The 26,061-nt window shown below is 39.3% G+C and overlaps 1 protein-coding gene across 2 annotated transcripts in view; it reads left to right on the top strand.

The window, feature by feature from the left end:
• RFTN1 (raftlin, lipid raft linker 1) overlaps positions 1-26,061 on the top strand; it is a 99,546-nt gene that overhangs the window by 13,955 nt on the left and 59,530 nt on the right. The gene's annotated exons all lie outside the window — the stretch shown is intronic.

Below are 26,061 nucleotides of genomic sequence, written 5' to 3'. Positions count from 1 at the left end.
CACAGCTAAAGGAATGTAAGGAAATACGCTCCTTTATTATACATTTTTATTCATTTCCAAACTTGAGCCTTGCTTTTCACTGACGCAGATGTCCAATGAAGATAGTGTTTGATCACTTATTTAGGTACTGTATAAATAATGCACAGATGCAAAAGGCAGAATTAAGGTTGCAAGCATAGCCTTCATTCTGACATCTCCCAACAGAATCGATGTACTGGGAAGTAAAGTGTCTAGAGAAAGATTTCCCAGGCTTTCGAGGAAATTAGACTATGAAGAACCCATCAGCATCCATCATGTGCCACAACACTGGTGATCTGCATGGTTCTTCAGAATTAAAATGGTTAGATTTGCCACTGTCCTTTACTTCTTGAGCAAGTGTGATAGTTGATAGTAGCAAAGGGTTATCATCTAGTGTAGATTGGCACTTAAGGAATAAGGAGCACTTTGCTGAGGCATTTCAAAACCTTGAGGTGGTTATGCTTGTTTTGAATTGTTGTCTTTATAATGTCTGCTTATGAGCCTTATCTGTCTTGTTTATGCTAAGGTGTCCGTTTCTAAGAAATCAGTCTGTCTTCAGTGTTGTCTTTGGACAGTGTCATCCTGAGCTCAGTTCTTTAATCCTCTGTAGTGTCTAAAATTTCTGGGCTGCTGGTCTCCCTCTGGTGAAATCACACCAGATTTCACCTGAATTAAATTGGTAAAATCATCACTTTTTTTTAATTGTCAAGAAGACATTAACAGGCTTGTAAATTGGATGACTCATTGCTGGGTCAGCAAAATGTCAGAAATGGTGCAGAGGAAGAACAGGATCTTCCTCCTGTTGGCAGCAGTGAGCTATTAGGTTGCCCCAGTTGTAACATGTAGCTTCATTCTTGGTGTGCTCATCCAGCTCCTGAATTCATGCCACCTTGCTGTTATCTTGTAAGGCTCGTTCCTTCACTGAGTCAGTCTCACTTGTACAGTCCAGTTCTGCATCATCTCCATCTTCTTCTGACAGGTTTCTACCCTCGGTCGTTTCTTCTGCTGCTCCCTCTGAGTCACTCTGTCCTGACACTCCCAGTGGTGACATGCAATGAGTGCAGGTAATGCCTTGGAGAGGGTGCACGCTTTTTTAACAGCTTACTCTCAATGGCTTTATCTGCGGTTTGAATGTTGTAGCTCTCTGCTGGCTAATCCTCACTTCAGAGCTGCTCAACTGGCTGCCTTCTCACTGACTTTGAGGCAATACTAAGTAGCAATGATTGAATTTTATAACAAAAATAAAAAATTAAGGACAGTAAAAGGCATTAGCATTAGATTAACGTTGCAGCAAAGCTTTTGCAACAAAGCCAGAAGAGACAAATCGGGGTCTATATGTATATACTTCAGGTCTTTACTGTAAAAAAAACCACAAAAATACTATATCACCCTCCCCCCCAAAAGTAAAAAATTGTTCTTTATTTTGCATCCCTCTCTGTATAAATGGAAGGAGCTGAATAATTGTTGTCTTGTATCTCTTTCATCTCCAAGTTTTATTGGAAATAAGAGGTAAATGTTGAGCGAACCTGAGGAGCATGTGCGCTGACAAATGAAATAGCTTTAATTTAAAGCAACCATGTTTTCAACAGTGACTTCATGGGGCAAGCTCGTTTGTTTTGTTATTTTGTTTGAAAGAGAAATATTTCAATACTCTGCATTGCTTTCCTGGCTCTTATGTGATCTACTTATTTTGGAAAACTTCACTTGCAATGACAAGTCATGCGGACACTGAGCTCTCCCTCTTCTTCATTCTTTACTTCTTTTCTTCCACCTCTTTTCAGTTATGTGACCTTCAGAGAGAAACTGAGAATCTGATAGTTATGTCTTTCCTTCTCCTCAGGATACTGTGGAATTTTTTGGTATTCTGACTTTTTTTTTACTGACCTGATTGGAGATTTTTTTTGCTTTGCTTTGCATTCCTATAGTAACTCATTGGCCTGATGAGTTACGACAGGTTTTGGCCTTGAATAAAGTTGGCATGAAACATATGCTAACCATGTGATGAGAATGAAATGGGGGTATAAATTTCTTTTAAATGGGAAAGGCTATACTCTGAACAAGCCATTTGTGCTATAAAACCACTGAAATCCAGATGTTTTGACTGATGGAATGAAAAATAGCAATGCTTCACTTGTCCCAAAGAAGTTCTTAAGTTATAACGTGAATACAAGGGCATGTGGTTTTTATCCTTATTGTCAAGAACTTGTCTCTTTAGTAAAAAAAAAAAAAAAGTTAAAATGAAGGAAAGTATTTAAAAAGTAAGGTTATTAGTTGCATTCCACCCAATTTTTTGCTTGAGTCTTGTAAGTGGTGTTGTCTAAGGACATGTATTTTACCAGGACAGTACTCCTATTATAACAAATTTACTACATATATAAAACCTTCTGATTTGAGGCATTTTTTTATATTTATGTGTATGTAAATTTATATGTAGGCATATATATATATATATAAAATTTGAAAGTGTATCTATCTTTCAAGTTCTGACAAGCTTCTGGATACTATACGATAATGTTTGGAACCAGTTATACTGCTCAAAAAAGATTTGTTACAGTCTTACTACAACTACAATGGGTGAGCTTTTGACTGGTGGTTTTTTTTTTTTATTTTACTGCTTTTTTGCTAATACAAGACATAAATAATATGTTAATGATCCTTTATAGGAAACATTATTATATTAGAATCAATAGTTAAAGAAACGCTTCAGTATGGACATATTCTTAATTTGGGATTAAATTTCAATTGTGTGTAGGCTTAAATTACTAAAAACCCCTCAGTTTTCCCCTCAGAGGAGGGGAAAGAAGTTGTCTAACTGGAACTTGGAAGTGTCATGCACTTGCAAGTGTGCGAGTTGAGAATAGAGAAGGCATTTTTTCCTATAGAATATGTATGCCATTTTTATCAGGAAAGGCTGTTTGCTAGAGAACATAATTTTTGTGGTTGATTTGATGCTTACGATCTCTTCCTATTGGTAATTTTTATATTACATTAAACAGTAATTTGTGCCTGGCTTCTGCTTTCTGTTTCTCTTCACCCTTCACTTAAAGCAAACAACACATCAAAACCAAACAAAAACCCCCGACTTCTCCGAGCAAATGGCTGTACGGCTGAAAAAAAAGAACACACCCTGCATTTGCAGGTGTTATTATTTGATTTAAGACTAGTAAAAGGAATTTTTTCCCCATTGGTGAAGTTATTTAATTTCCTGTTTTCATTTCTATAAGCAAAAGAATATAAATGAAATTAGCATTCGAGTTTTGTATTTCCAGTTGATCGTGTCTGTTACCACTATTTTGTCCTCAGCAGTGATGAAATAAAATTAGCAAGGTGAAATATTGTTAGCTTGATGATAGCTTGAACTGGACTGTGTATAGATCGTGTAGAACGGACTAAAGCATTGCTTCAGAAGAGATTAATATGTCATAGGTTCACAGCAGTGAGACGACGAGCAGGACAGGTCAATGGATTACTTCTGTGTAGCCCAGATTCTGCTAATGCTTCCCCTTTGTTTAAGCTTTGTCCATGTGCATATCCTATTCAACGTAGTTTGATTATATGCACATGAAAATACGGACGTGATAAAAAAAAAAAATCAGCAGCAGGGGTTTGCTGCATCTGGGCTTCAGTCCTCTCCATTAATGCAGACATGAAGAAATGAAATTTTTTGGCTTCTCTGGGTATTTTGTTTCAAGGGACTTGCAGTCTGTAGTAATATGTAACCCTTCAGGACTTGCCACTCTAAGTCACAGCGAAATGAACTGTTCACGCTGTAGCAATTTCTAAAACTTACTTGTATGTCTTGGGAAACTTGCAATTTGACATAAAAGGAGCATTCCATATGTTAGTAGTGTAATGAATGCAATAAATTACATCATAAATGTAACTGCTTTAAAGAATTGTTAGGAATAATTTGAAGTTCTTTACCATGGTTGGCTCTTTAATAAGGATGCATAACAGTAAAATCTGTTAGACATATTCTAGTTTCTAAATACAAGCTTTGCTCTCCATAATTATTGTATATGGATCCTTGTTATGGTAAATTGTATGCACACATTCTCTCTTGTATACATGTAAGCATATCTATATCTGTACATCAGTAATATGTGTGCGATGCATACGCACGCGTGTGTATTGTATATGCATTTATGTTATTGAGAGGGGTAATTAACGAGGATACAAACATTCAGGGTTTTTTAGTGGTTTGCTTTATGGCTGCGCTGTACAATGGAAGATACAAAGAGCTTTGTCTAAAGTCCTGTCATGACTGTGACAGAACTGGGAATAGGTCCTTGGCAGTCCAGTGCTCTAGTGTCTGGATCACAGCCTTCAAAGCACCCTTCTCACTGAATCCTAGGCAAGAGGCTGCTCAACATTATGAATGAAATTTGCTAGCCCATATCTTAGCAGTTATATACCTGCAAAAAACCTGTACCTTTCACATACTTTCAGATGGAAAAAAAATAATTGTTGGTATTGCCAGTCTCCTCAAGATTCAGCTGAACTGTGGCACTGCTATTTTGTGTTAGAATGATACATTACAGGTTAGATGAAATCTTAGATGCAATATGGCACATGTATTAGAAGTTGCAAATACATTAAAAAGCACGAGTATGATGTGTTTTGGAACCGTATTTTCGACTTGTGGTTGGAAATGTAGTTTTCTTTTAGATGCTTTTATGGAATCTCACCCCAAATACATCTAGTGATGTAACAGTCACTTTTTTCTACATGGATTCTCCATATGTACTTGGGCAATGGGTGTGAGTCAATGAAAAATGGACTAAGGTAGGATGCTTTCTATTTATGCATGTTCCACATTGTGAAAAAACATGCCTGCAATAGTCATGTTTGTGCTAACTTTGCTAGTCTGTACCGATTATTAGACTGAATTCTTACAAGGGGTGCATACCGTACATCACATATACATGAATGTTTGTCATGATGCAAGTGAATTACAAGTAGTTACAGATCTGTCTGAAAAGAGCTCTGAACTTCCAAGAAACTCTTTCTTTCTATCAGCAACTTAGGAATTGCACATGATCTTTCTGAGTTGCCTTGTCTTTTCTTTTGTTTCTGGCTTTGCACATTTTTCCAGTCTTCATGTGGTTTTCATCCTCCTGATGCCGTGCACGAGCCAAGAAGCTGGACTTGTCAGTCTGCAAGGCTGGTAGACAAGCATTTCTGATGGAACGGTGAAATTTTTCAAGCCACAAGGGCCCAATCCTGTTTTCTCAGAAACAAAACTTCCCCTGTGTTTAACTGGAACAGGAGATCACGCAGTGGCTTGTAACTTTAAATAATAAATACCTCATGGCTTCATTATGGGAGAGAAGCGATTAGGAGTCATCTCTCTAGTGATCTACTTAGTCTGCTTATGACTTGTTGCTACAAATTGCTTGACATCAGCCAGATTAAAGATGGTATACAAAATTATGCAATATTTTCATTTTAATGGAGTTCTTAGTAATTTACTTTGTAAGTAAGTGCTGTTGTTTCGCTAAAATCTCATGCAAATGAAACGCTTAGAATTGGTTATTCCTGACTGGAGGATACTCTTTTTGAAAAAAAACAGGAATTGTTGGTGTCAGCTGCTCTTGACTGTGAGAAGTCGGTTTTCTTAGTCATACTGAAAAGAAAATACTGAGTAGATGTACCTTGATTATGGGGGAATTTTTCTGTTCACATTTATTTTTCTAATCATCTTATATGAAGAATAAAGAGTCTCTATTGTGATGGAAACAGCGTGGGCATTTAGCTATTTCACATAACCCGTAACAGTGTCTTGGTGGGTCAGAGCCAAGGGTCCCCATAGCTCAGCCCTGGATGGTATCGGGCTGTGCGTATCTCAAGCCAGTGGGGTGGTGCAAGAGAAGCAGACAGCCAGGTCACAGCAATTGCTTCTGGGGAGTTTTTACACTGCATTGAATGCATTTTGGAGGTCTTACTTGGGATGAAAGGTAGTCTCCTCCTGTAGGCTGAACATCCCACTGCATGTTTTTCAAAGCAGCCTGAAGGAAAGGTATCTGAAAAACTTTTGCTTTCTGGCTTACAAGCCCTTCTGGGGGCCGCTCTAGGAGGTGCCATTTTGTCCCAATGTCCGTCTTGTGCAGATGATGGTAGCTTGTCATTGCCTGTGCCAGTGACACTTATAAAGAGATTTCACTTGCAGAAACAAGTCTAATTTCTGTTCTACTTCTGTTCTGGGTTTGTTTTCTGTTCCTGCTTTTTCATATATGCTACTGTTGCTGCACCTGCTGTCTGACAACTTCTCTTGACTTTTTTGCCATTGGCAAAAACGATGAGCGTCCTCCTGTGCTATGGGAGCACACCTCAGACAGGCTGAATCCCTTCTGCTCCCTCCTTCCTTTTGTCTGAGGAGGAAGACATGGACTGTGCTTTACTTTCTTGAGTTTTTACTCTTCTGCATCCTCTGCCCTGCATCTACTGGAGGGTGTGGGACACACGGTTAGACTGGTAGGGCTAGTGATTGCCTCTCTGCACTGAGGGTGGTGTGGTGGGTGAGAACATGCTGTTGTTACAAGCTACTGCTGTGACTTTGCCATCGCTGGATGAAATTTTAGGAGTCCAAACCTGCTCTCACAGGTGTTGCTGTTGCCATATGGAGTCCCATGATTGCAGTACCTGTTGGTCAGTGGCTGACCAGTTTGGGGAGGGAGGACAAATTTGCATTGGACAAAGTCATGATCAAGATCTGCAGTGCTGTCCTCCAAATGCTGTTCCAAACACTGCCCTTGCAGAGAGGCACAGCAGAGCTGAGCGTCCAGAAGTGAGGAGATTCATTCTTCTGGTGGCGTTTGACCATTTACCCCTTTTAGGTGGGCGCAGTTACTTTGTCTCTTCCCTGACTCTCAATGCCTGTTTTGACTTTTTCTTCATGTTGGTGGATGCCTTTGGCTGGTGGCTCAGTGGCCCTCAGGAAGTCTAACAGACTTAGGACTGAGTTGTTCATTAAGGAAAAGCATAGCTGAAAAGTAGCAGCAGCACACCATGCAGGAAAAGGGAGGGGTGAGGGTGAATCTTGTGCCCTGCTCTTCTGAGAAGTGACAAAGGGAAGAGTGATGAAGTCTGTCCTTCTGCTCCCCTGGCTTGGGAGATGAGAGACTTTTAAGGACAAGGAAGGGGGGTAGTACAGGCTGATTAAGTTCTGCGGTATGGAGATCAACTCTCTCCTATTCTCAACAAGGAAACATGCATTTCTCCCTGGGAAGCATCTGTTCTTCCCTGCTTTCCTTTTAGCTTGCAGAGGAAATGGCCTGCCAGTCCTGTTCCTAGGCTTTTGGCTGAAGCACACCGTTCAGAGCAGGACCGTGCCCTGTCAGCTGCTTGATAGGCTGTCAACACTCTGCTGACATGTCTGCTCGTATGAAGCTCTAAAGGGTCTTCATAGCCAGAATCCTTCAATCCTAGAAACTGCCTCCACGCTCTTTTCCACAAAAAATGCAGCAATCAAGATGTCTGTCAGCGTTGTGATGAGCTGTAACATCCCTAGCCCAGGCTCCCTGCCATAGCTTTCCTGCTGCTGCACCCTAGAAAATGCGGGCGCTTTAGGCTTCTCCGCTGAAAAAGTAAAGTGGAAGGCACAGCTGCAGCTAAACAGCAATGGATCGGCAAAAGAGTTGGCACCTTTGGCAGCTTTTTTTCTCGGAGAAGACCAACATGACCCAAAAGTTATAAGGAAGTGAAAAGCAAAGGAGGGAAAGTGGGGCCTGTAACTTCTGGAGCAGGGACAAAGACAGGGAAAAAAGGTGATGGCGTGCTGATATGGCCTACACCAGAAATAATTCCCCAGTTTGTCCAGAGGATTAACTGGAGCAAAGACTAAACAGCAGAGCCCAGTTTGGGCATCTGGCACTGCACCTATGGTCATGCGGAGAATATGAGAGGTACACACCCTGTTGCATGCTGAAGTAGGGAATAAAAGCAAGTCTGTACCCAACATCCTTCCAGTGAACACCCCACCAATACAATGTAACTCATCCATGCTGTGGGCTCTCTGCAGAGGGTCACGCGCACAGCTGGGAGGACTTCGAGAGCAGGACTCTGTTGCTGGTGCTGGGTATGTGACCAGGTGACTTTTCATGAGTGCAGAAGGGAAGGGAAGGGCACTGCCCTGATGGCCTCTACCACCTATTGCTATGTCTTTCAGAGAGGTAGAACCACCCTGGCCTGGACCCATGTGGTTGTAGGTCATGGGCCTGGAGACCCCAAGCACTGTGCTTAGTGCCGTTGTTGTGGTGTCGGCCACTGCGTTCCCTGGTGTTTCAACAGGGAAGAGGCTTCACAGCAGCATCTCTCTGTACCTGGAAGCCTGAGAGGGCTGTGTTAGTGTGACGCTTCATATGCTCTCCTCACTTTGTCGCCAGGATAGATGCGGGCGCTTATGCACGGTGGGAAGATGAGACAAGGCCTTCAGAAAGGAGAGGGCATCAAGAGAAAGTCGAGCAGATAAAATAGGGAAAGAATATCAAGGGACAGGAGGAGCTGAACACACAAACTGAAAAACCTTGAGGGTGATGGGTGGCAGTAAAAATGGAGGGACAGATATCATTTGACTTGTTAAATAAGAAGAGAGGACATGGCATTGCATGAGCTTTGGGAGCTTTCCATTGCTGGAGGGATGCCTTTTTGTTGTGTTGATATCAATGAAGCCCAGCACGGACTGCAGCTGTCATTCTGACGAGATTTGCTATTGATTTCTGCCTGTATAAAACCCATAGTATTGTGCTTGGGACGGCACATGGTCTTGTACTGAAGATGACAATTTACATTGCTGGGTTCAGATCCCTTCTGGGTCTTTCATGACAACTTGCTTCGTTTTTTGAAACTGGAAGTGACATAAAAAACCTTCCCTGAGTTTGTTACACTTATTTCATTACTGTACAGGGAAGGGTTACTTTAAACCTTAAAATGCTATCATTTCTAGGAAAGATCAACATTCAATTTAAATTTCATCTGAAGAATAACTAGGGAACATTTCGGTAGTTCAAACCTATCATGTCTATTGTGCATTGAAACTGCAGGATTTTTCATTTTCTTTGCCCAGTTCTGTAAATAGATAGAATTGTTGCTTTAGCAACAAGCATAATTGTGACTGCAATTTAAATTAAGGTTATGAACATTGTACTCAGAAAAATAATGTAGTTTGCAAACCTTAATGATTGTGTCTCAAGTATTAACTGTTCTTCAGGTTAGTCTTCTTATGGCATTTGCATGGGTTTTGTGTGTGAATGTCCGAACCGCATTTTCTTTACCTTGATTTCACATAGAGGCATCGATCCTATGTCTTTGATAGTGCATTATCTACACAAGACCTTTGTTTCTGTTTTGTTTTTCAGTGCCTGCGTGTATGTGCACAGATGATAGGCACCCTAGTAAGTGTTCTGTCTGTAGAAGATGTAAATGTATTGCCAAGCAAACATCTCAAATTGGGACTAGTATAGTGCGCCTTTTTGCATTAGGTCTCAGTTTAATGCTGCGTTCCAGGTGCTTCTGACACCTGCTTGTTGGTTCATGGCCATTCTGGAGCAATTTCAGAATTCTTCAGTGTAATTTTTTTGGTTAAATACTGTTTGAATATTACTATTTTACAGCCATAACATGTTACAAAGCTGATCAAAATTGATCCGCGCCTCCAGATTGTGGCCGCCTCTTTAAGTGATGAGGCAGTCTGGAAAAATGTTCATGGCTCATGTAGAGGACAGTAACAACTTAGCATTTGCTGAGCACCGTGCGATTCTTGCTTCCAGTTCCCAAGCTAGCTTCTTTGGCACTCGTTCAGGTATCTTGGCAAAACCCTGGCATGTGTCGTATATTTTTGCCCTGTATCTTAAACGCTAAACACAGGTCTCTGTGACTTGGTTTCATCTTACTGCAGTTATACAAATAGGTGATATCCTGGACTTAAGAGGAGTCCAGGTAACATAATTACTGCATGAAATTGCAACTTGCTTTCTGTGAGATAACTTGCACACCCAGCAAACTCTTGGTTTGTGTGCAGTCATGCTTTTGCAAATGATTTGATATCTGTGGCACACTGTCGTATATGATAAACTTTGGATCAGCAGCAGTGTTAGGGGGTTTCGCAGGTATGAGGTGGCATATGAGAAATTTGAGTCGGGTGCTTACGCAGCTGCTGTAGCTAACTGGTATGGCTCTTACTGGTAAATGGTAACCCATGCATTGTACAAGGTCTTGGACAGGAACTGCAACTTTAAGGCTTTCCAGCCAACTGGTTTTTGCAAACCCTGCTTATTTCATATAAATGGAGCTCTGTTTAGTTGAAATTGTAAAGGACTCCCAGCTTCCTTCCTTTCCTTCTCCCCCTGAATAATCATCCTCTCAACTTGAGACCTGCAGTGATTAGCTACAGATTCTTCTTGAAAGAAACAGCCCTTTCAAGGGGAAGAGAATCTCATTAAGCCTTTGCTGTGAGCTGCAGCTCTTGATCAACACGCGAAAGACAAGCTTGACAGTCATCAGGTGAGTTAAGAACTGCAAAAATATTACCCATCTCTGTTAAACAGTCATCAGTTGAAAGAGTTCATCTCAGTCTGAGAATACAGAGGCTTTTGCGTACTATGTGGCACATAAAAAATTAAAGACATCAAGGATGTGAGAAGTCCTAAAGATGCCATGCGTTTCCAAATGAATTGATAAAAGGCCTTAAATCTGAAAGAGAATGAGGTATGAGGTTTACAAATAAATAGATGGAGTTTTGAGAAAGTTAGCAATAAGCCAAGACATAGTTACTGGTGAAATATAAATACACAGCAGTCTACTGCTGTAGTTCCTTGATTGCTAAGCCCTCTATTGGTGTTCTTTTATTTGAACAATTGTTTCCTGAATTTCTTAATAACAACTGATATAAGAATTGACAAATAGTGCTAAATTGCATGGGTTAATTCACTAGTAATTATTGTACAGATTATTAGTAAGCAAAAAAAATTAGCATCTACTTTTATCTCAAATCACAAAACAAAAGAACGAAAAGAGAGTGACAGAATAAACGGTCTTTTGTTAAGTTATTGTCTCATAAAGTTTGGAACTGTGTCAGAATCGCTTTTTTGTTTTGTTTTGTTTTTGTTGTTTATTTACTTAGGAATGCTCAGCTCAGATGCAGCATCTGTCTTTCTCTGTAGTCCTTCTACCCGATTTTTCCAGCTGGGTTGAATGCCGTGATGAAGCCTTTCAAATGATCAAATAGATAAAATTGTACATATTCTGTGGGATTATTTTCATTGTTCTTCACCACGTGTTCACTGAATAAAATACTTTATAATTGTAAGACAGTGTTTTCAAGCTGCACTCTTGCACTACTTGTCAGCTTTGTTGTTTGTTTAATTTTTTTTATTATAGTAAATTTTGGGGAAAAATCGGTCTGCTCATCAACAGATACTTCCCGGGAACCCTTCCAGAACCCTTGGTGAAAACTCAGACTGTTTTATCAGTGATATTTCATTATTAGCCAGTAGCAGATTTGGCCCATCTTGACTGAAAAGGACTTAGAAACGATTCTCTGTTTTGCAGAATACGCTTAGGAATGGAGAGAAGTGAAAGTATCTTGAGCGTGGGCTGTCATATGCTTAGAAGTTAGAGCCACGTGAGGCTGCTTGTGACCCTTCTTTGGGTTGCGTTATTAGGAACAGCGAGAAAACAGTATTAGCCAAGGCACACAGGCAGTGTGCTTTGCACGCTTTCACAGGTTTGCTCCTGAGGTATTGCCTGTGCTGGCAGTGGCTGACAAGAATAATAGCAAACAGTTCTGCTGTTGTATGCTGGCTGTGAATATGCATCATCGTACACCACTGTGCCACCTATAAAGTTTATTTTCTATTCCTTGCAAAGGGAACTGAGAATTCGACCTGTTTATTTGCTTCTGTATTTTATTATTTAATCAGTAAGACTGTGCATTTATGAAACTAATTTTTTGATGTCACTAACCCGAAAGGGATTCTACCCAGGGGGTAAGAAAAGTCTTAGATCTTAAGATTGTCTGCATAATGCTTTTTAATTACCACCTTCATACCGTGAAAGAATTCTGTCCCTGTTGGACAGGACATGTGTTACATCTTTATTGCATATACTTACTACTTTGGGATTAGATTATAATAACTTCATTAACTCATTCTTTGGCAGCTTTGAGGGGAAGGTGTCTCTGCTTCTAGCCTTTTTATTTCCAATAAATGTTTTGGATGCACTTTTTCTGACAGAACTATGCTGAGAAATAAAGGTAAAATAATTCCTTCTCATAAACATTTGGAGAAATACTCTGCTCCTCTTTGCAAACAAAATTGCAACAACGACCATTTTATTGCAACATAAATAAATAAAAATTACAGTTTAACTATGGTCATTCCATTCTAATGATGCTTGAATTTGTGGCCATTTTCCCATGACCCATATTAAACAATAGATTTGCATGCTATCAATATTACTGTGTGGGAATTCTTCACTTGAAAACAGAAACTGGACACATTTTTGTGAAACGAGGGAGTAGGAGTTCAAGTTCTGGAGAGTGACAGGAAAATTTGCTCTGAGCAAAAAAAGCAGGGCTTTTTTGCCAAGAAAAACTTTTTTCTTTAGTAAATCCATCACCCATGCTCTAGCATACTTGCTTAAAAAAACAAAACAGTACTTTTGGGAAGTGCTTTGTTAACTTTTAACAGCCTTTTCCACTACTCTTTGGCTTTCTATCAAGTGTTCTTGCCAAGTTGAAGTGATGTGGTGTGTTTGGCAGTGACATACTTCTTTTAGGTGGCAGTGGTGAACTATTGCTAGTCGTTTTCAATATTCTGTGAAAGCCTTATCGCTGTTAAATACACTGTCAGAGGTGTTACAAAAGGCACTATCCCATAATACCTTTTGCAGGATTTTCTCTTCAGGTCCTTATTTTTGAAGGATTTTTTTTTTTTCAGAGGGTGTGGAGGTGGTAGTGTGATGAGTTTTTCTGTTTTGTTTCTGAACCGGTTTCCTAGGGAAACGAGAGTTAAAAAAGGCTCACAGTCTGTCTGTCTCATTCCTCCAAATAATTATAACCATGCAATTTCCAACCAATTTGCTAGAAATTTTTAAAGACAATTAGGCTGCTCCTAATTATGTGGGACCTGGCAGATGTGTAGAGGAGAGAAACCTTTATTGAACAGGGAAAGGTGAGGAGAACCAAGCCGTGCACACTGCCCTTGGTGACAGCTCGCTGGCCAACAAGCCAGTGCATCGCTCCAAAAAAGCCACAGAATCTCTGTTTCTCATCAGTTTGAGCAATCCACGGGGTGGGAAGAAAAGAGAAGAAGGGAAGTCTGTGGCTGTGGCAGCAGTGAGGTTGGAGAACAAAAGACTCATCAGTGGCAATCACTCTTCATTTGCTATGCTAATGGAAAAAAAATGGAGTAGGAATTTGTATAATAGCACTATATATAGTGATACAGGTAGCAAAAAGTATTTTACCTAGCACTGATTTTAATCAAATCTTTAACCACCTTTGTGTACCAATAGAGTCAGCAAATCCAATAATGTATTGACTGTAAAGTAGGTCCTCTTTGGTATAGCTGCCCTTACCTCATTTCTAAAGGACACAATTGCCTAATTCATTGCAAAGTAGCTCATCCATTTGGTGGTTCTAGCTCTGTATCTTGCAGAATTAGTTTTAGTTTGTGTGGTCATTCTAAAAATCATAGATGGGGTAATACATGGCTCTTTCACATGCCAAATTAATCAGGAACCATTGGGGAACTTGCTTGATAGGGATTACTGCCACCCTGTATTTTCATACATTCCCATGCAAATTTTTGCGTGTAAATTATGTCATCAGAGAGGGGGTTTCCTGTGATAATTTTAAACGGTGAGGATTTGGATCACCAGATCTTCCTCTTCAGGCCTGTTTTTCTGCAAATATCAGAAAAGCTTTAGTTCCAACTGGATTGCTCCCTTCGATGCTCTGGGGTAGCTGAAATCTCCAAGTACAGCTCAGCGGTGGCACTGGGAGCAAGTTTTGTGAGGGTGATATGAGGTCTGCTGTGACAGTAAAATTTAAATCTTGCTTGCGTACAGGCACAGACTCTTTACGTGAAATTCACATACTTTAACAGAGGTATTCTTAACAGTTTGCAGTGATGGGAATGTATTCCTGTTAGCAGTAAAGATGAACAAAAAGTAGAAGCATGGGGCAGGAGAGCTGAGAGGAATGGTAAATAGTTCGAATGTTTTGCATTTGGTTTTTCATTGCCGTTCCCCAAGCAGGCCTAATGATTGGAAACAAAGACAGATCTAATTTACTTCTTATTCCTTTTTCGAATTTCAAGTTTTCCTGGAGAGTTCGACGCAGTTAGATGGATCAGTTTTGTTTCTGTTTATAATCTAACAGCTGTTGTGTGTTCTGGGTCTTGTATAGGTGCCCATGGAAGTGTTTGTCTTAGAATGGCTACAGGGTAATGTGTTCAAAAAAAAATCCAAACACATTATCTCTGCTTTTCATCTGAATTTAATTTACCTGCCCCTGAATATCAATTGTTTATATCGAATTCATCATGTAGCATTCTCTCCCCCAGCTTTCTTTTTCTGACATAACTAAACCTGGGGCCAAAATCTAATAGAGAATATATCTTGAAGTAACACCGCTTGCTTAGTTATACAATGTATGTTACATTTTTGGCTGCTTTAATATTTATTTAGTTTTGCCAGTAAAGCTGAAAACAATTTAACAGACATTTATGAAAAATTACAAGATTTCCTCAATAAGGGAATTTGATTTAAAGGAGCACCAAAAGAACACTGAGAAGTTAAACTTCATTTTCCCTTCCAAATGAAAAACACACATAATTTGGAAATGTCTTCTCTTTATCTAAAAAATAAAATATTTCAAGCCAGGAAAAGGATAAAAAGGTGAAAGTAACTACGATACTTTACTTATTCTAATTTAAAATATTAAGTGCTTAGTATGTACCACTGCCTTTTGAAAAAAAGGAATGTTATTGGTTGATGCAGTCAAAAAATGGGAACATCTGAAATAGGGTAATAAATGGACTTTAGTGACAGGATTGGAAAAAATCCATTTCTAGCTTTTAAAAAAATCAAACAAACTTGGCACACAGTATCATCCTAAATAAGATTTTACAAGAAAGACTGAAAGCACCTATGACAACAGAAGGGGAAAATGCATGTGAAACACTGGAGATTTAAAGTGAAAAGAAACAGAAACTAGCAGGTGACATTTGAATAAAGCCTTCAAGCATTTATAAAACTATCTGTCCTTTTCTGTATACATAATGCAAAGTGTTATGTTTAAAGTATATGTAGTCATGACCTGCCAAGAAGATTTTGGTTTCCCTGGAGACTATCAGTTCTCTGTTGCACAGGTTGGCTTGGGGAATAAGAGCTATCTTGATAAATCCAAACCTTTCTTCCTAAGGTTACTCGGTATGTCAGTGAATTTAGATCTTTGTGTTGAAGGCTGAACTTATAAAATGCAAACTTTTAAGTGCTCTAATTTCCAGTTATTTCTCCTGGTGTGTGGTTACGATACACAACAGTTATCTGATGAACTGAGAAAAAAAAACCCTTTTAATACTTTGGCAGTTTTATCTTCTTGTTTGTCTGAGTTGTGCCAGATCTTTGATTTTAATCACAATTTTCAGTGTATCATGAGAAATGTACACCATATCACAGTGCATGTATTCACCTGCAGTTACTACTGTTGACTTCTTTCTGCTCTCTTTTCATTAAAGGTTTTGAAATCCTCTTGTCACTTTTCAGTTTGGAAACTAGGCTTCAATCAGATTTATAGTTATTAACTATCTTGTGAGTATGGAAAAAAAATCCCTAATATAATGCACGCAACCTACTTTGTTCATCTGTGCTTGATTAAGAATAAAAAGAGTAATCTCAAGGTTGTTCTCAGTTAGTTTGGATGGAAATCAAAAAAACCAAGAAAACAAGAAACAGGGGTAGTAAATGAAGAGTATGAGGTAGTTCCAGACGGAGACCCCCTGTTCCTATTCCAGTTCCCATACGGTACCAAAGCACAGAAGGGTCACGAGGCAGCTCAGGGGGTGCGATGAAGGCTGAATAGATTGGGATTTAAAATCCCTACTTTCACAATTTATGTGGAAGTCCAGGGGTGTGCTGGATGTGGATGGTGCAAACCCCTTGCAACCTTGGGGGTTAGGTGATCTTTAAAGGTCCCTTCCAACCTGAACCATTCTCTGATTCTGTGAAGTACGTAATTGATATATGAACCTTTCTGCTTTTTAACTCTTTGAAGAGTCAGCACATGCAGCGTTTTATTGACAATAGGATATAGTGATTTGGAAAGCTTAGAAACACTACAAATTCCATTTCAGAGATTGTCTCATCTAGCTAAGTCTAACATAAAATGAATAAACTCTGCATAATTTGGAACTTATTAAAGTAGGCATTTTTTTTGTACTCTTCTGAGGATATTATCTGTGAGTTTTTTTTTACAGTTCTTTTACTGCAGTCCAACCTTGCTTATTGTAAAATTTGCAAAGAATCCAGTGATACTTCTTTGTTATATTCTGCAGTTCTAAAATCTGAAATGAAAAATTGCCAGATACATGGAAAGAACATCAAAGTGAAGCATGAAACAGAGAGGAGGAGAGGAAAAGAAAAAGGAGGGGGCTATGCCAGGAAAAAAAGACATATATGTGTTAAATTAAAAGTATGGGAGGGAGAGAATGAGAAGATTTTGTAGGCTGCGGGGTTAGCTGTGAAACTTGCTAGCGTTCATTAGTATTGCTGCTAAGAAAAATGGTAGGCACGTTAGCTAAAGAGGGGTCAAAGCAAAAAAAGAATCAGTCGTGCAAATCTTGTGATGACACCAGCTCCTAAGCTATCAGAAGATCTCCTCAGCATGTTTTACTTTTTTTTTTCTCCTTGGATAGCTCCTCCTTCCCTCCCTCTTAAAAGTATTTGATTACTGGGTACTTGCAGTGAGAGAACATAGTGGTGCACCAGTGCTGCACCACTGGTGGCAGCGATGGGAAGTCCTATTGCACAACTTCTTAAGCTGTTGAAATGAACGGCATCCAGTGTTTGACTGGGGCAACTAAAGCATTGCCATCAAGGAGATTAACTTGGTGTCTAAAGGCTTTAGGGCAGGGAACCAGGACTTTTTTGGGGGTTGCAAATAGATGTGAATTAACATGCTGGCCCCCACTGCAGTTCAGAATTAACCCCTTCTCTGTAATTCAGTGTGATACTTGCCTTTTGGAGCTTATACAGAAAACAAGTCTGTATGAATGAAATATTGCAACTTTGAACACTTTCTCCTTTTGGTTAGACATAACTGGAGTTTTCTTCGATTTGTGAAATGTAAATTATCTGTCTTTGTTGTCTCTGTTTGGTCTGCATCAATTTAGGAAGTAGAACCAAGCAGGAGGGAGGGGCAAATTAAAAAAATACCATTTCAAAGAGCTGCTTAAATACAAAAAGGATAGGATTTTGTTCTTTTTTTCTGTGCAAGTTTTAAATGAGAAGACTCCTTTTTCATCTTCTTTCTTTTTGCTTTTTGCACAGTCATTAACCCTTCCTGCGTCTAGTACGTAGTCTTAATTTTGCCCATTTTGCATAATTCTGCCCACAAGCTGATATATGTAAGCTGTGAGTCATTTAAGAAGTGCTTGTCAATTTATTTTGTTAACTAAACTTCTGGGTAGTGTTTTTTTTCTCCTCGCTTAGTGGAAGTGATAGCCTGGGTATTTCCTTTTGTCTGAAACACCAAAAATAAAAGTATCCTGTATATAGTCACATCATGTTTGTGGCAAATGTACCCAGTTCTTAAGATATTTATCTTATGCTTGCAAGATACAGAAATGAAACTTTGAATGGACAACAAACAAGATAACTCAAAAGATGCAATGTGATTAGACAACACAATCGATTAGATAAAGTTGTCTAATCTCATTGCATCTGTGAATTATCTTAGTACTTTCTCGATTTGACTAATGCGCATATCTACTATTTCCTAAAGGAAAGAAAAGAATGTGGGTGTACATCTGTGTAGATATACATATACGTACAAATATATATATATGCATACCTATATATACACATATTTATATACATACATCCTTTCAAAAGGTATATATGGAGTTTCATTGTCTTTCTGTGGTTTTTGCTCTCTCTGCCTTCTTAAGATACAGTGCTTTGCTTTTGAATATTTTTTAGTTACATTATTACATTTTCACTAAAAGTAAACATTAGAAGCTTATTGAACCGTCATCCTTCATTTAAAGTCCTGATTTCTCTTGCATATTCATTCTTACTTTCTTTGATGGGGACATTTATTGTATTTGCCTTGAAGATTGAAAGAAAAACCACTGAGAATGTCATTTAGCATAATGAAAAAGCAGTGTGACATATTAACATCCAGTGTCTTGCTTCTGCCAACAGCCTGAACAGTAATGCATCCAGACTGTTTGTCCTGTCTTCAAAATTAAGGAACCTCTATATACACCCCATGGAACCTCAGGCTGTATTAGAAAGGAAAAGAGACTATAGTACAGCTTGTATAGTTGTTACTCCAGAAGACTGAGCTTTTAACTCACAAATTCTACCTTTAGTGTGTTTCAGGTAATTAAAGCTGTGCCATAGTGTCAGAAGCACCATATATTTTCTGCTAGCTTAGTTATACTGCTTGAGCATTTGTTTGGTAGGTTTTAGTTTAGAATCAATTATTTGGAATTCCTCACAAAACTCCCCAGAAATCTCTTTACTGCTTTGTGATCTTTAAATTACATTATTAGTGGGTTTGTCTTTATTTTCATTGGAGGTACTCTGATTCCCTGATAGGTTTTTGTTGTTGTCATTGACAAGAAAGTATTTGTGGGTTGATGAGGAAAGAACAGTTATAGTTAAATGAGAGTGACATGACTGCATTGTTTTGCCATGCAAACAATTTGTGCAGCCTAAAAGAGAGTTCCTTAGTGTTTGTGACAAAAAATGAAAATTTGCAATAGGTGCCTTAATACAGATGCCTTTTTTTGTTTGAGGCTGACACTGATTGGAAATAACAGCATTCTCCCAGGATCAGTCAATAAGTGTTTTGATAATGTTGAAGTAACAGTTTGCTTTCTGCTCTCTGGAGTAATGAATTGGCCTTGCCAAGCCTTAATGGTTGGAAAGGATGATGATCTGGATTCTTTCATCTGTTCCAAACCAACTGCTAAATAAGTCAGCAAAAAGTTCCATAAAAACTTTCTTATTTATAGTACAGAGGGGGGATCTTTTCCAGTCTGTGCTGCATCATTAGACGAAAGCCAGCACTTCACAATAGATTTTTACCCTGCACCTTCTTCCAGGTGGATTCTGATGTTCACCCGCCCCTGCAAGGAGCTGCGGTACCATCCAGCCCTCAGGGCCTACACAGATAAACCCAAGGACTTTGACAAACCAGAAAGAGACCTGACAGGGTGGTCCTTCCTGTAGCAGTCAGCGTTCAGCTTGCAGGCACTGCTTTGTTTGTGTATCCTAATTGTTGTGAGCGTGTGCCTTCTGTCACTGCAATTGTATCTTCCATCAAGAAATCACGGTTTCAGTAATACAGGTAATTCCAAAATTTCAAGTGGAGTGAAAATTCACAGAACCACTGAAAAAATGCTGTTTGTTTAACCATTGTCATCGTGTAAAACATTAATGCATTACTTTATTTAAACTTCTGAACGTTATCAAAATGAAAAACTAAACTGCATTTGACGTGTTCCAATGAAATGTTTTAATGTAGGTGAAACTGCATCTTCTCATAGTAAACTTTCTAGTTAATTTTTTTTGACTGTCCCTAATGCAAAGACAATGTTTTGCTCTACTAGAACTTAGTCTGCTGTAGATTTGATTTTTTGAAATGAAATTAAAGTTGCTGGAAAGGAATTAATATTAAATTAAGAAATGGCAGTCCTCATGCTAAACAGAGGAAGCGTGCTTGCTTTGGTGCTCTGCAAAATGATCAGGGCTGTTCTAAACAATCATAAACATGCTCGGGAAGTGCCCTGTGTGAAAACATGGGAAATTTTGTGGACTCGGGCCAAACTTATGCATTTGCTCACACACATGCTCGGTGATATACTCTCTTTCCACATTATTCTCTCCATTCGTTGTTGCTATTTAGTTTCCTGCCAGCAGACATACAATAACGACCACCTTGGTGGGATGCATGAGGCACAACAGAGCGAGCTAATGCCGTTTTCCATGAGGCAGTCACTAAAGGCAGGAGGTAAATAGCCAGATCTATTATAAAGCCCTGCAGGATGTCAGTGGATGGTGTTGGGGTAATGGCTGTATTGCCTTATGACCATAATTTTGCTTGCATTGTGTTTTCATTTTACATGCTCATTGCTAGATCTGTTAAGGACCGTAGATACTAATGCCTGGCCACTATTCAGATTCTTTCAGGTGGTCTCCTACGTGCTCTGCGGAGTGGAGGAGGGAGATTCAGCTGCTTTAGAAGGACAGCAGCAAAAAATTCATGCTGGGTAGGGAGCTGCATGGAAGTAGTAAGTAGGAGTGACTAAGTATGTAGCGTGCCTGAATGTTTGCTCCTTTCTAGCTCACAGGCACAACCCTGCTCAGGGGCAAATACCTGCCTTTGAGCCTGCAGTGGGAAGATCTGTGCTGTGCTTGCCCTTCTGGCCCTTCTGCCAGCCATCTCCCTCTTCTGAGGGCTCCATAAGCCCTTAGCTCTCCTGGGGAGGAGACGTGAGGACACTGTGAGGGTGAGGGTGGTGAGACACTAGAACAGGTTGCCCAGAGAAGCTGTGGATGCCCCATCCCTGGAAGTGTTCAAGGCCAGGCTGGATGGGGCTTTGAGCAACATGGTCTAGTGGGAGGTGTCCCTGCCAATGGCAGGGGGGTTGGATGATCTTTAAGGTCCCTTGCAACCCGAACCGTTCTATGATTCTATGACATTGTCCTTCCCATGAGTCATCTGGAGGAGCTGTAGCTTTGCAGAAGGGCCTGCAAGTTTGTCGTGCTGGAAGGAGGAGGTACGAGGAGGAGCACAAGTGATTCCATAGGTCGCTGGGTCTGGGTGCCTCGAATGGGAATGGCTCACAGGAATGACCACAGACTTGGGAACGGCCTCATCCTGCGTGTTGAAAAAGAAAACAGTTACAACTGTATTTCTTGAAGGGTCTGAGCCTGCTGATGTATGTTAATCCTGATCGAATAGGAGTATTGTACTTGCTGCTGCCGGGGAACTGAGTTGCTGCATCACTTAATAGCCTGAGTCCAGTGAGTTTGCCAGTCCTCTTTTTTTTTGTTTCAGACCCCAGTACATACCCCATTTTGGGCGTCTATTGGTGCAAAGTGCTTTCCTCGGTACCTAGTATAGACAGAGTGTGTGCATGATCTATGTATACACCGATTTCATCTTTGATTGTTTTAATGCAAAGGAAAAAAGGTTAGTTAATGTTACATAATAAATTGATGAACTTTACTTTGAAAATGCAGATGAACATGAAAAGTTTAAAGGGAAACAAGAACTAGCTAAAAGGAGTCCAGTGTTTTTGTGGAACATTTTCGTGTGTAATGTGAACTGTCATTAAGGTTTCTGCCAGTCTTCAACAGCTGTGACTGGAATAAGAGCATAAAAGCTTAATCAAGAAAACATGTTAAAAAATGAAGACCAACAAATCCCAGCATTTAATTTGTTTTGTTGGAGCAAGCAAACCAAGTAAACAGCTAACACAGGATAATAGAAATTTAGAGTAGAACTGTATGCTTGTCCTTTTAAATAAAGTATTAAGGATAAGCACTGAGAAACTGACCTAAATTTGACTCTGAATTTGACCATTTCAGTAAAGAGAAATTAAATAAATGCCATTTTAGCATTTAACATTTTATTTTTCCTGGAGCATAGCTATCATTCAAGTAGAAAGAAATTACAAATCAATAAACTTTGGTTTAGCTTTGTCATAAACCTAACTAGCAGGAAGGGAAAATTGCTGCTTATCAAATAGAATAGAGTTAAAAGCATCTGATTCTGTTGAGTATATGTATTATATAAAAATGTACTGTAGTTGATGATTATTAAGTGTGAGCTAATACATGAATCGATGCTTTATTTCATAAAGCATAATATATCTTTCTTACTTAAAAGTGTTGGGCTATAGCATCTCAAAGGTACCCAAATCTATTGTTTTAACATAGAAAATTTAACCTACTTGTTGCAGACAGTTGCTGTAACTGTCTTTTCTCTTAATATTAGATCGGGATACATCCACCTATTTAGCATGGACCATGGTGCAATTGTCAGAGGTAATATGAGATGCTTCAGTTTGAAGCTGGTCGGTGGCTTTTTGATCTCTGTGGTAGAAGCCCTGGATGACCCATTGGGAGGGAAAGCAGAGCTCCTTAACACAGGAGGAACCAGTTCTCCTCAATACCTGTCTCCCCAACCATATTTCTCAACCTGCTCTCAGTCCCTCAGGATCCCTCTGGCAGACTGCACCACCTTCCTCTGTTTTCCATAAATTGCTTTTTGCAGCTGCAGAGGTGACTCCTTTCAAATATACATGACTCAACCTGTAGATTTTTATGTCAACTCAATCCTTTTATTGATTTTTTTTTTGTTTGGGTTTTTTTTTTTGTGGCAAGATGGGGACAGTGTGAGTGTTTGGTCAGGTTTTTCCATTAGCAGCAAAGAACGCGCAAGTCCCTAGACCCAGGAAAGTCATCTTACAGGTATCAGTTGTGTAACACAAACTTCCTTTCCTTTTTGACGGATTTCTAAGCTGTAATTTTCTGTATGTATCTGAGCATTTCTGGAAGTGTTTTCAGCTTCAATTATCAGTCAGGCAACAAATTAATTTGCCTGGTAATCATCTCCAAAAGGAGCCAGCACTTCTATTTCCACTTTCAGCCTTAGCAAAATTGAAAAACACAACATCTGTCACTTAGAAGTTTTTTTACGCACTGGTCTAGATGTAGACAGAATCTCTTGAGGTCAGGTTGTGAAGTGCAACAATAAATAAGGAAACACAGTGCAGAATATAAAACTTAGAGCTAACTGCGTTTCAAGAGCAACATGGAGGCTGCTGAAAGAATTCAGCTTTATCTTTTGGCAAACTAGAGGCTTACAATAAGCACTGGAGTTACACAAGATTTTATCTGTTTTTTTCATTTGCTCTTTTACCTTACACAAGTCCCTGTTGCACACAATTTTGATTTTCCTTTTTCTTTTGAAAGTGGCATGCTTAGAATTCTCTTTAACAACTGAACCAAAAGTTTTCATGGATTTTATTGGAAGTTAAGTTTTTCTGAAAATGTTAGCATTTTTCTAAGATAAAGACTAGATCAACACGTGGTTTCACAAATTAAGCATTTTCAAGTAGGTTGAACCTACAAGTACGCAACTTAAGAGGAATTAGCTGAAGAAATAATTGAAATCTTACCATTTAAGTTTGAAGACCGTTGAATGATGAATGTAACTCTCCATGAAGGTGTTATGTCCTTTTTCAGCCTACTTTTAAAGAGAACTGTGTGATTGTTAGCCTAAGTTAATTCCCACAATGATACTGGAACAACTTACGAAATATCTGGAGGATGATGTGTAGCAGGGATTTCTGGGGAGGAGTTTGCATCACGTGAGCCACTCTGTGGGAGAGTAACAAGAGTAACAGCGCAGTTCTGTACACCCAGGAAACTCACGGAGACCTTGTGGGCATCAGTTGTGTAACAGGAACTGTCTTTTCTTTTTGAACAATCTCTAGTCCAAGGACAAATTAGCAGCAGTTCAGCATCAAACCCAAAAGATGTATTGAGTGTAAGGCTTAAAATGGTTCTGTCCGGAGTCTGTTAAAACTGACCATTTTCATTAACTATTCCAGCAATAGACTGCTGAGTATGCTAATTGAAGTTTGCCAATCTGAGAAGTGCTGTTCATGCTGTGAAGGTCAGAATCCAGAATGGCCCTTGAAAATGGAAAGGAAAAAAACCCCTAAAATTCACTCAGGGCAAGGAAATTTGGCCACTGGTAGTTGTGCGGAAAAGAATTTCATGTTTTCCCCTAAATGATATAAACTGGCATGGCACGTATAATAAGTGTGAAGGAGCTTTTCCATTCTACAAAGCAGCGATCAGGCTTGTGCTTGGATCACTGTGGTGAGGCTTAGATACTATACTTGAAGAAAGATGTGGGCCAACTGAAGAGAATCAGGAGAGAACCATGAAAAATTATTTAGAAATCTAGAAAACACAGGGAACAGGAAACATTGACAGGACTGAGTTTATAGTCTAAAGAGGTAAGATTAAGGCGTGATGGGTATTAGGGCTTGTAAAATGCTGATGCAGAAAAGAAATCTTCTAGTGAGGAAGTAGCAGTCTTGAATTTCAGAGAGGGAAATTTAGGCCAGGTGGTAGGAAAAGGTTTTGAACAGTAGGAATATAGGAGCAGTGAAACATAAGTTATGGGGCTTGTGGAATCTCAATTACTAAAGGTTTTTAAAAATAGATGAGAAAAATTGTGAGAAATAGCTAAACCAGAACTGATCCTGCCTCTAGGTAATAGGATGGACTAGCTGGATAATCTCTCCCAGCTCTGTTTTCTGCTACCTTTCTTTTTTAATCATCAAGTGTACATCCCAAGGCTCCAATTACATGCGTTTTCACGCTTTCCCCTCATGTTTAGCTTTTAGGAAGAAGCAATCATTCTTCCGTGTTAATGACTGGACTTTCTACCAGTTTTACCAAGGCATCCTCAGAAGAATCCAGATACTAGGTTCATATGCAAGACAAGCATCACTTTTCGTAGGTGATTGTTAAAAATCGGAGCACCATTACCAGAATTAACATTAATGAACAATGTGTGGTGATTCCATTGTATTCAAGTAAAACCCTCATTTAGAAAGGTATTCCGACTTCCGTATTCTTTTAATGAATTAAACTATTTGCTGTGTAGTCTAAAATTTTTGGAGTCTCTGAGTCACAAGAGGGGAAAAAGGAGTTCTGACATCTGGGGTTTCTTTCCCCATTTTGAGCCCCAGTAGGGTCCAGTAAGTAACAGTCGGTTTTATTATTTTTTTATGCATTATTCATTGGGCCATCTCTTTTTATGAGTCTGGAGTGATTTGTATGCTGTTGTAGAAGGTAGAGCCCTATTGTCTGTCAGCATACACGTTGCTTGGATTTCTCATTTTATTTGCAAAAATAATAAAAATTCTGCATCTTATAGTTCTTGGTCAAAAAGTTCCATTATCCTCTTCTGGAACGTGGTCTTATATGAAGCAAAAGCATACCAAGTACAGCTATTCCATTATTATTTAAATTATTCATCTGTATTATTGGTTTTGAATATTTATTAGTTTTTTTATAACCTCTTTCATTATTCATAAAGGGTAGCCACACAGTTTGATGAAAAAAGCAGTACAATGAAACCTTATTTTGCATAGCTGGTGTCTTTCATACGCACTGTTCTCCAGTGCTTTTTTTTTTTAATGAAGGCCTGCAAGGTGCTGGGAACCTCCATCGTGTTTCTCGCAACATCCCCTCCCTATTGGTTTCAGTGGGAGGGGAGAACATCCAGCACCTCACCACCCTGTATGCCCTAGCATGGCTAGGGATGAAATAATAAATACTCCCCAAGAGAGATGGAAATGAAGAGGCAAAAGTCAGGAAAGATAGATGCCTTTTCCCATAAAATATGAAAAACACGTGAAGAATTACTGATGTAGGGACGAAGAGAATGGGAGGTTATTTTAGGTGATTTAAGGGATTTTCTTTTGAAACCCACAAGACTCCAAGGAAACAAGGGCAACTGCTGTACTGACTGCGGTATCTGTGTGTATGTTGGGTGTCTGACTGGAGTCAGCATCAGATGCTTCACAGGAAGGCATAAAACCCCACAGTAAGCAGATTGGGGAAGGGTTATTTTCATGCACGAGGTCTAATCCTCATCTTTAATATGTATAGGAATCATCTCCTGTATGTATAGGTTTGTTTTAACCCTGAGGTGTAAGGCTTATGTCTGTTCTAAAAGGTTTCTCATCACTACAGGTATGCATTGCTCTTAGTGTTCCT

Source organism: Chroicocephalus ridibundus, chromosome 2 (assembly GCF_963924245.1).
Source record: "Chroicocephalus ridibundus chromosome 2, bChrRid1.1, whole genome shotgun sequence".
Classification (NCBI taxonomy): Eukaryota; Metazoa; Chordata; class Aves; order Charadriiformes; family Laridae; genus Chroicocephalus; species Chroicocephalus ridibundus.
The sequence above is the reverse complement of the archived record's forward strand: the minus strand, read 5'-3'. Positions and strand labels throughout refer to the sequence as shown.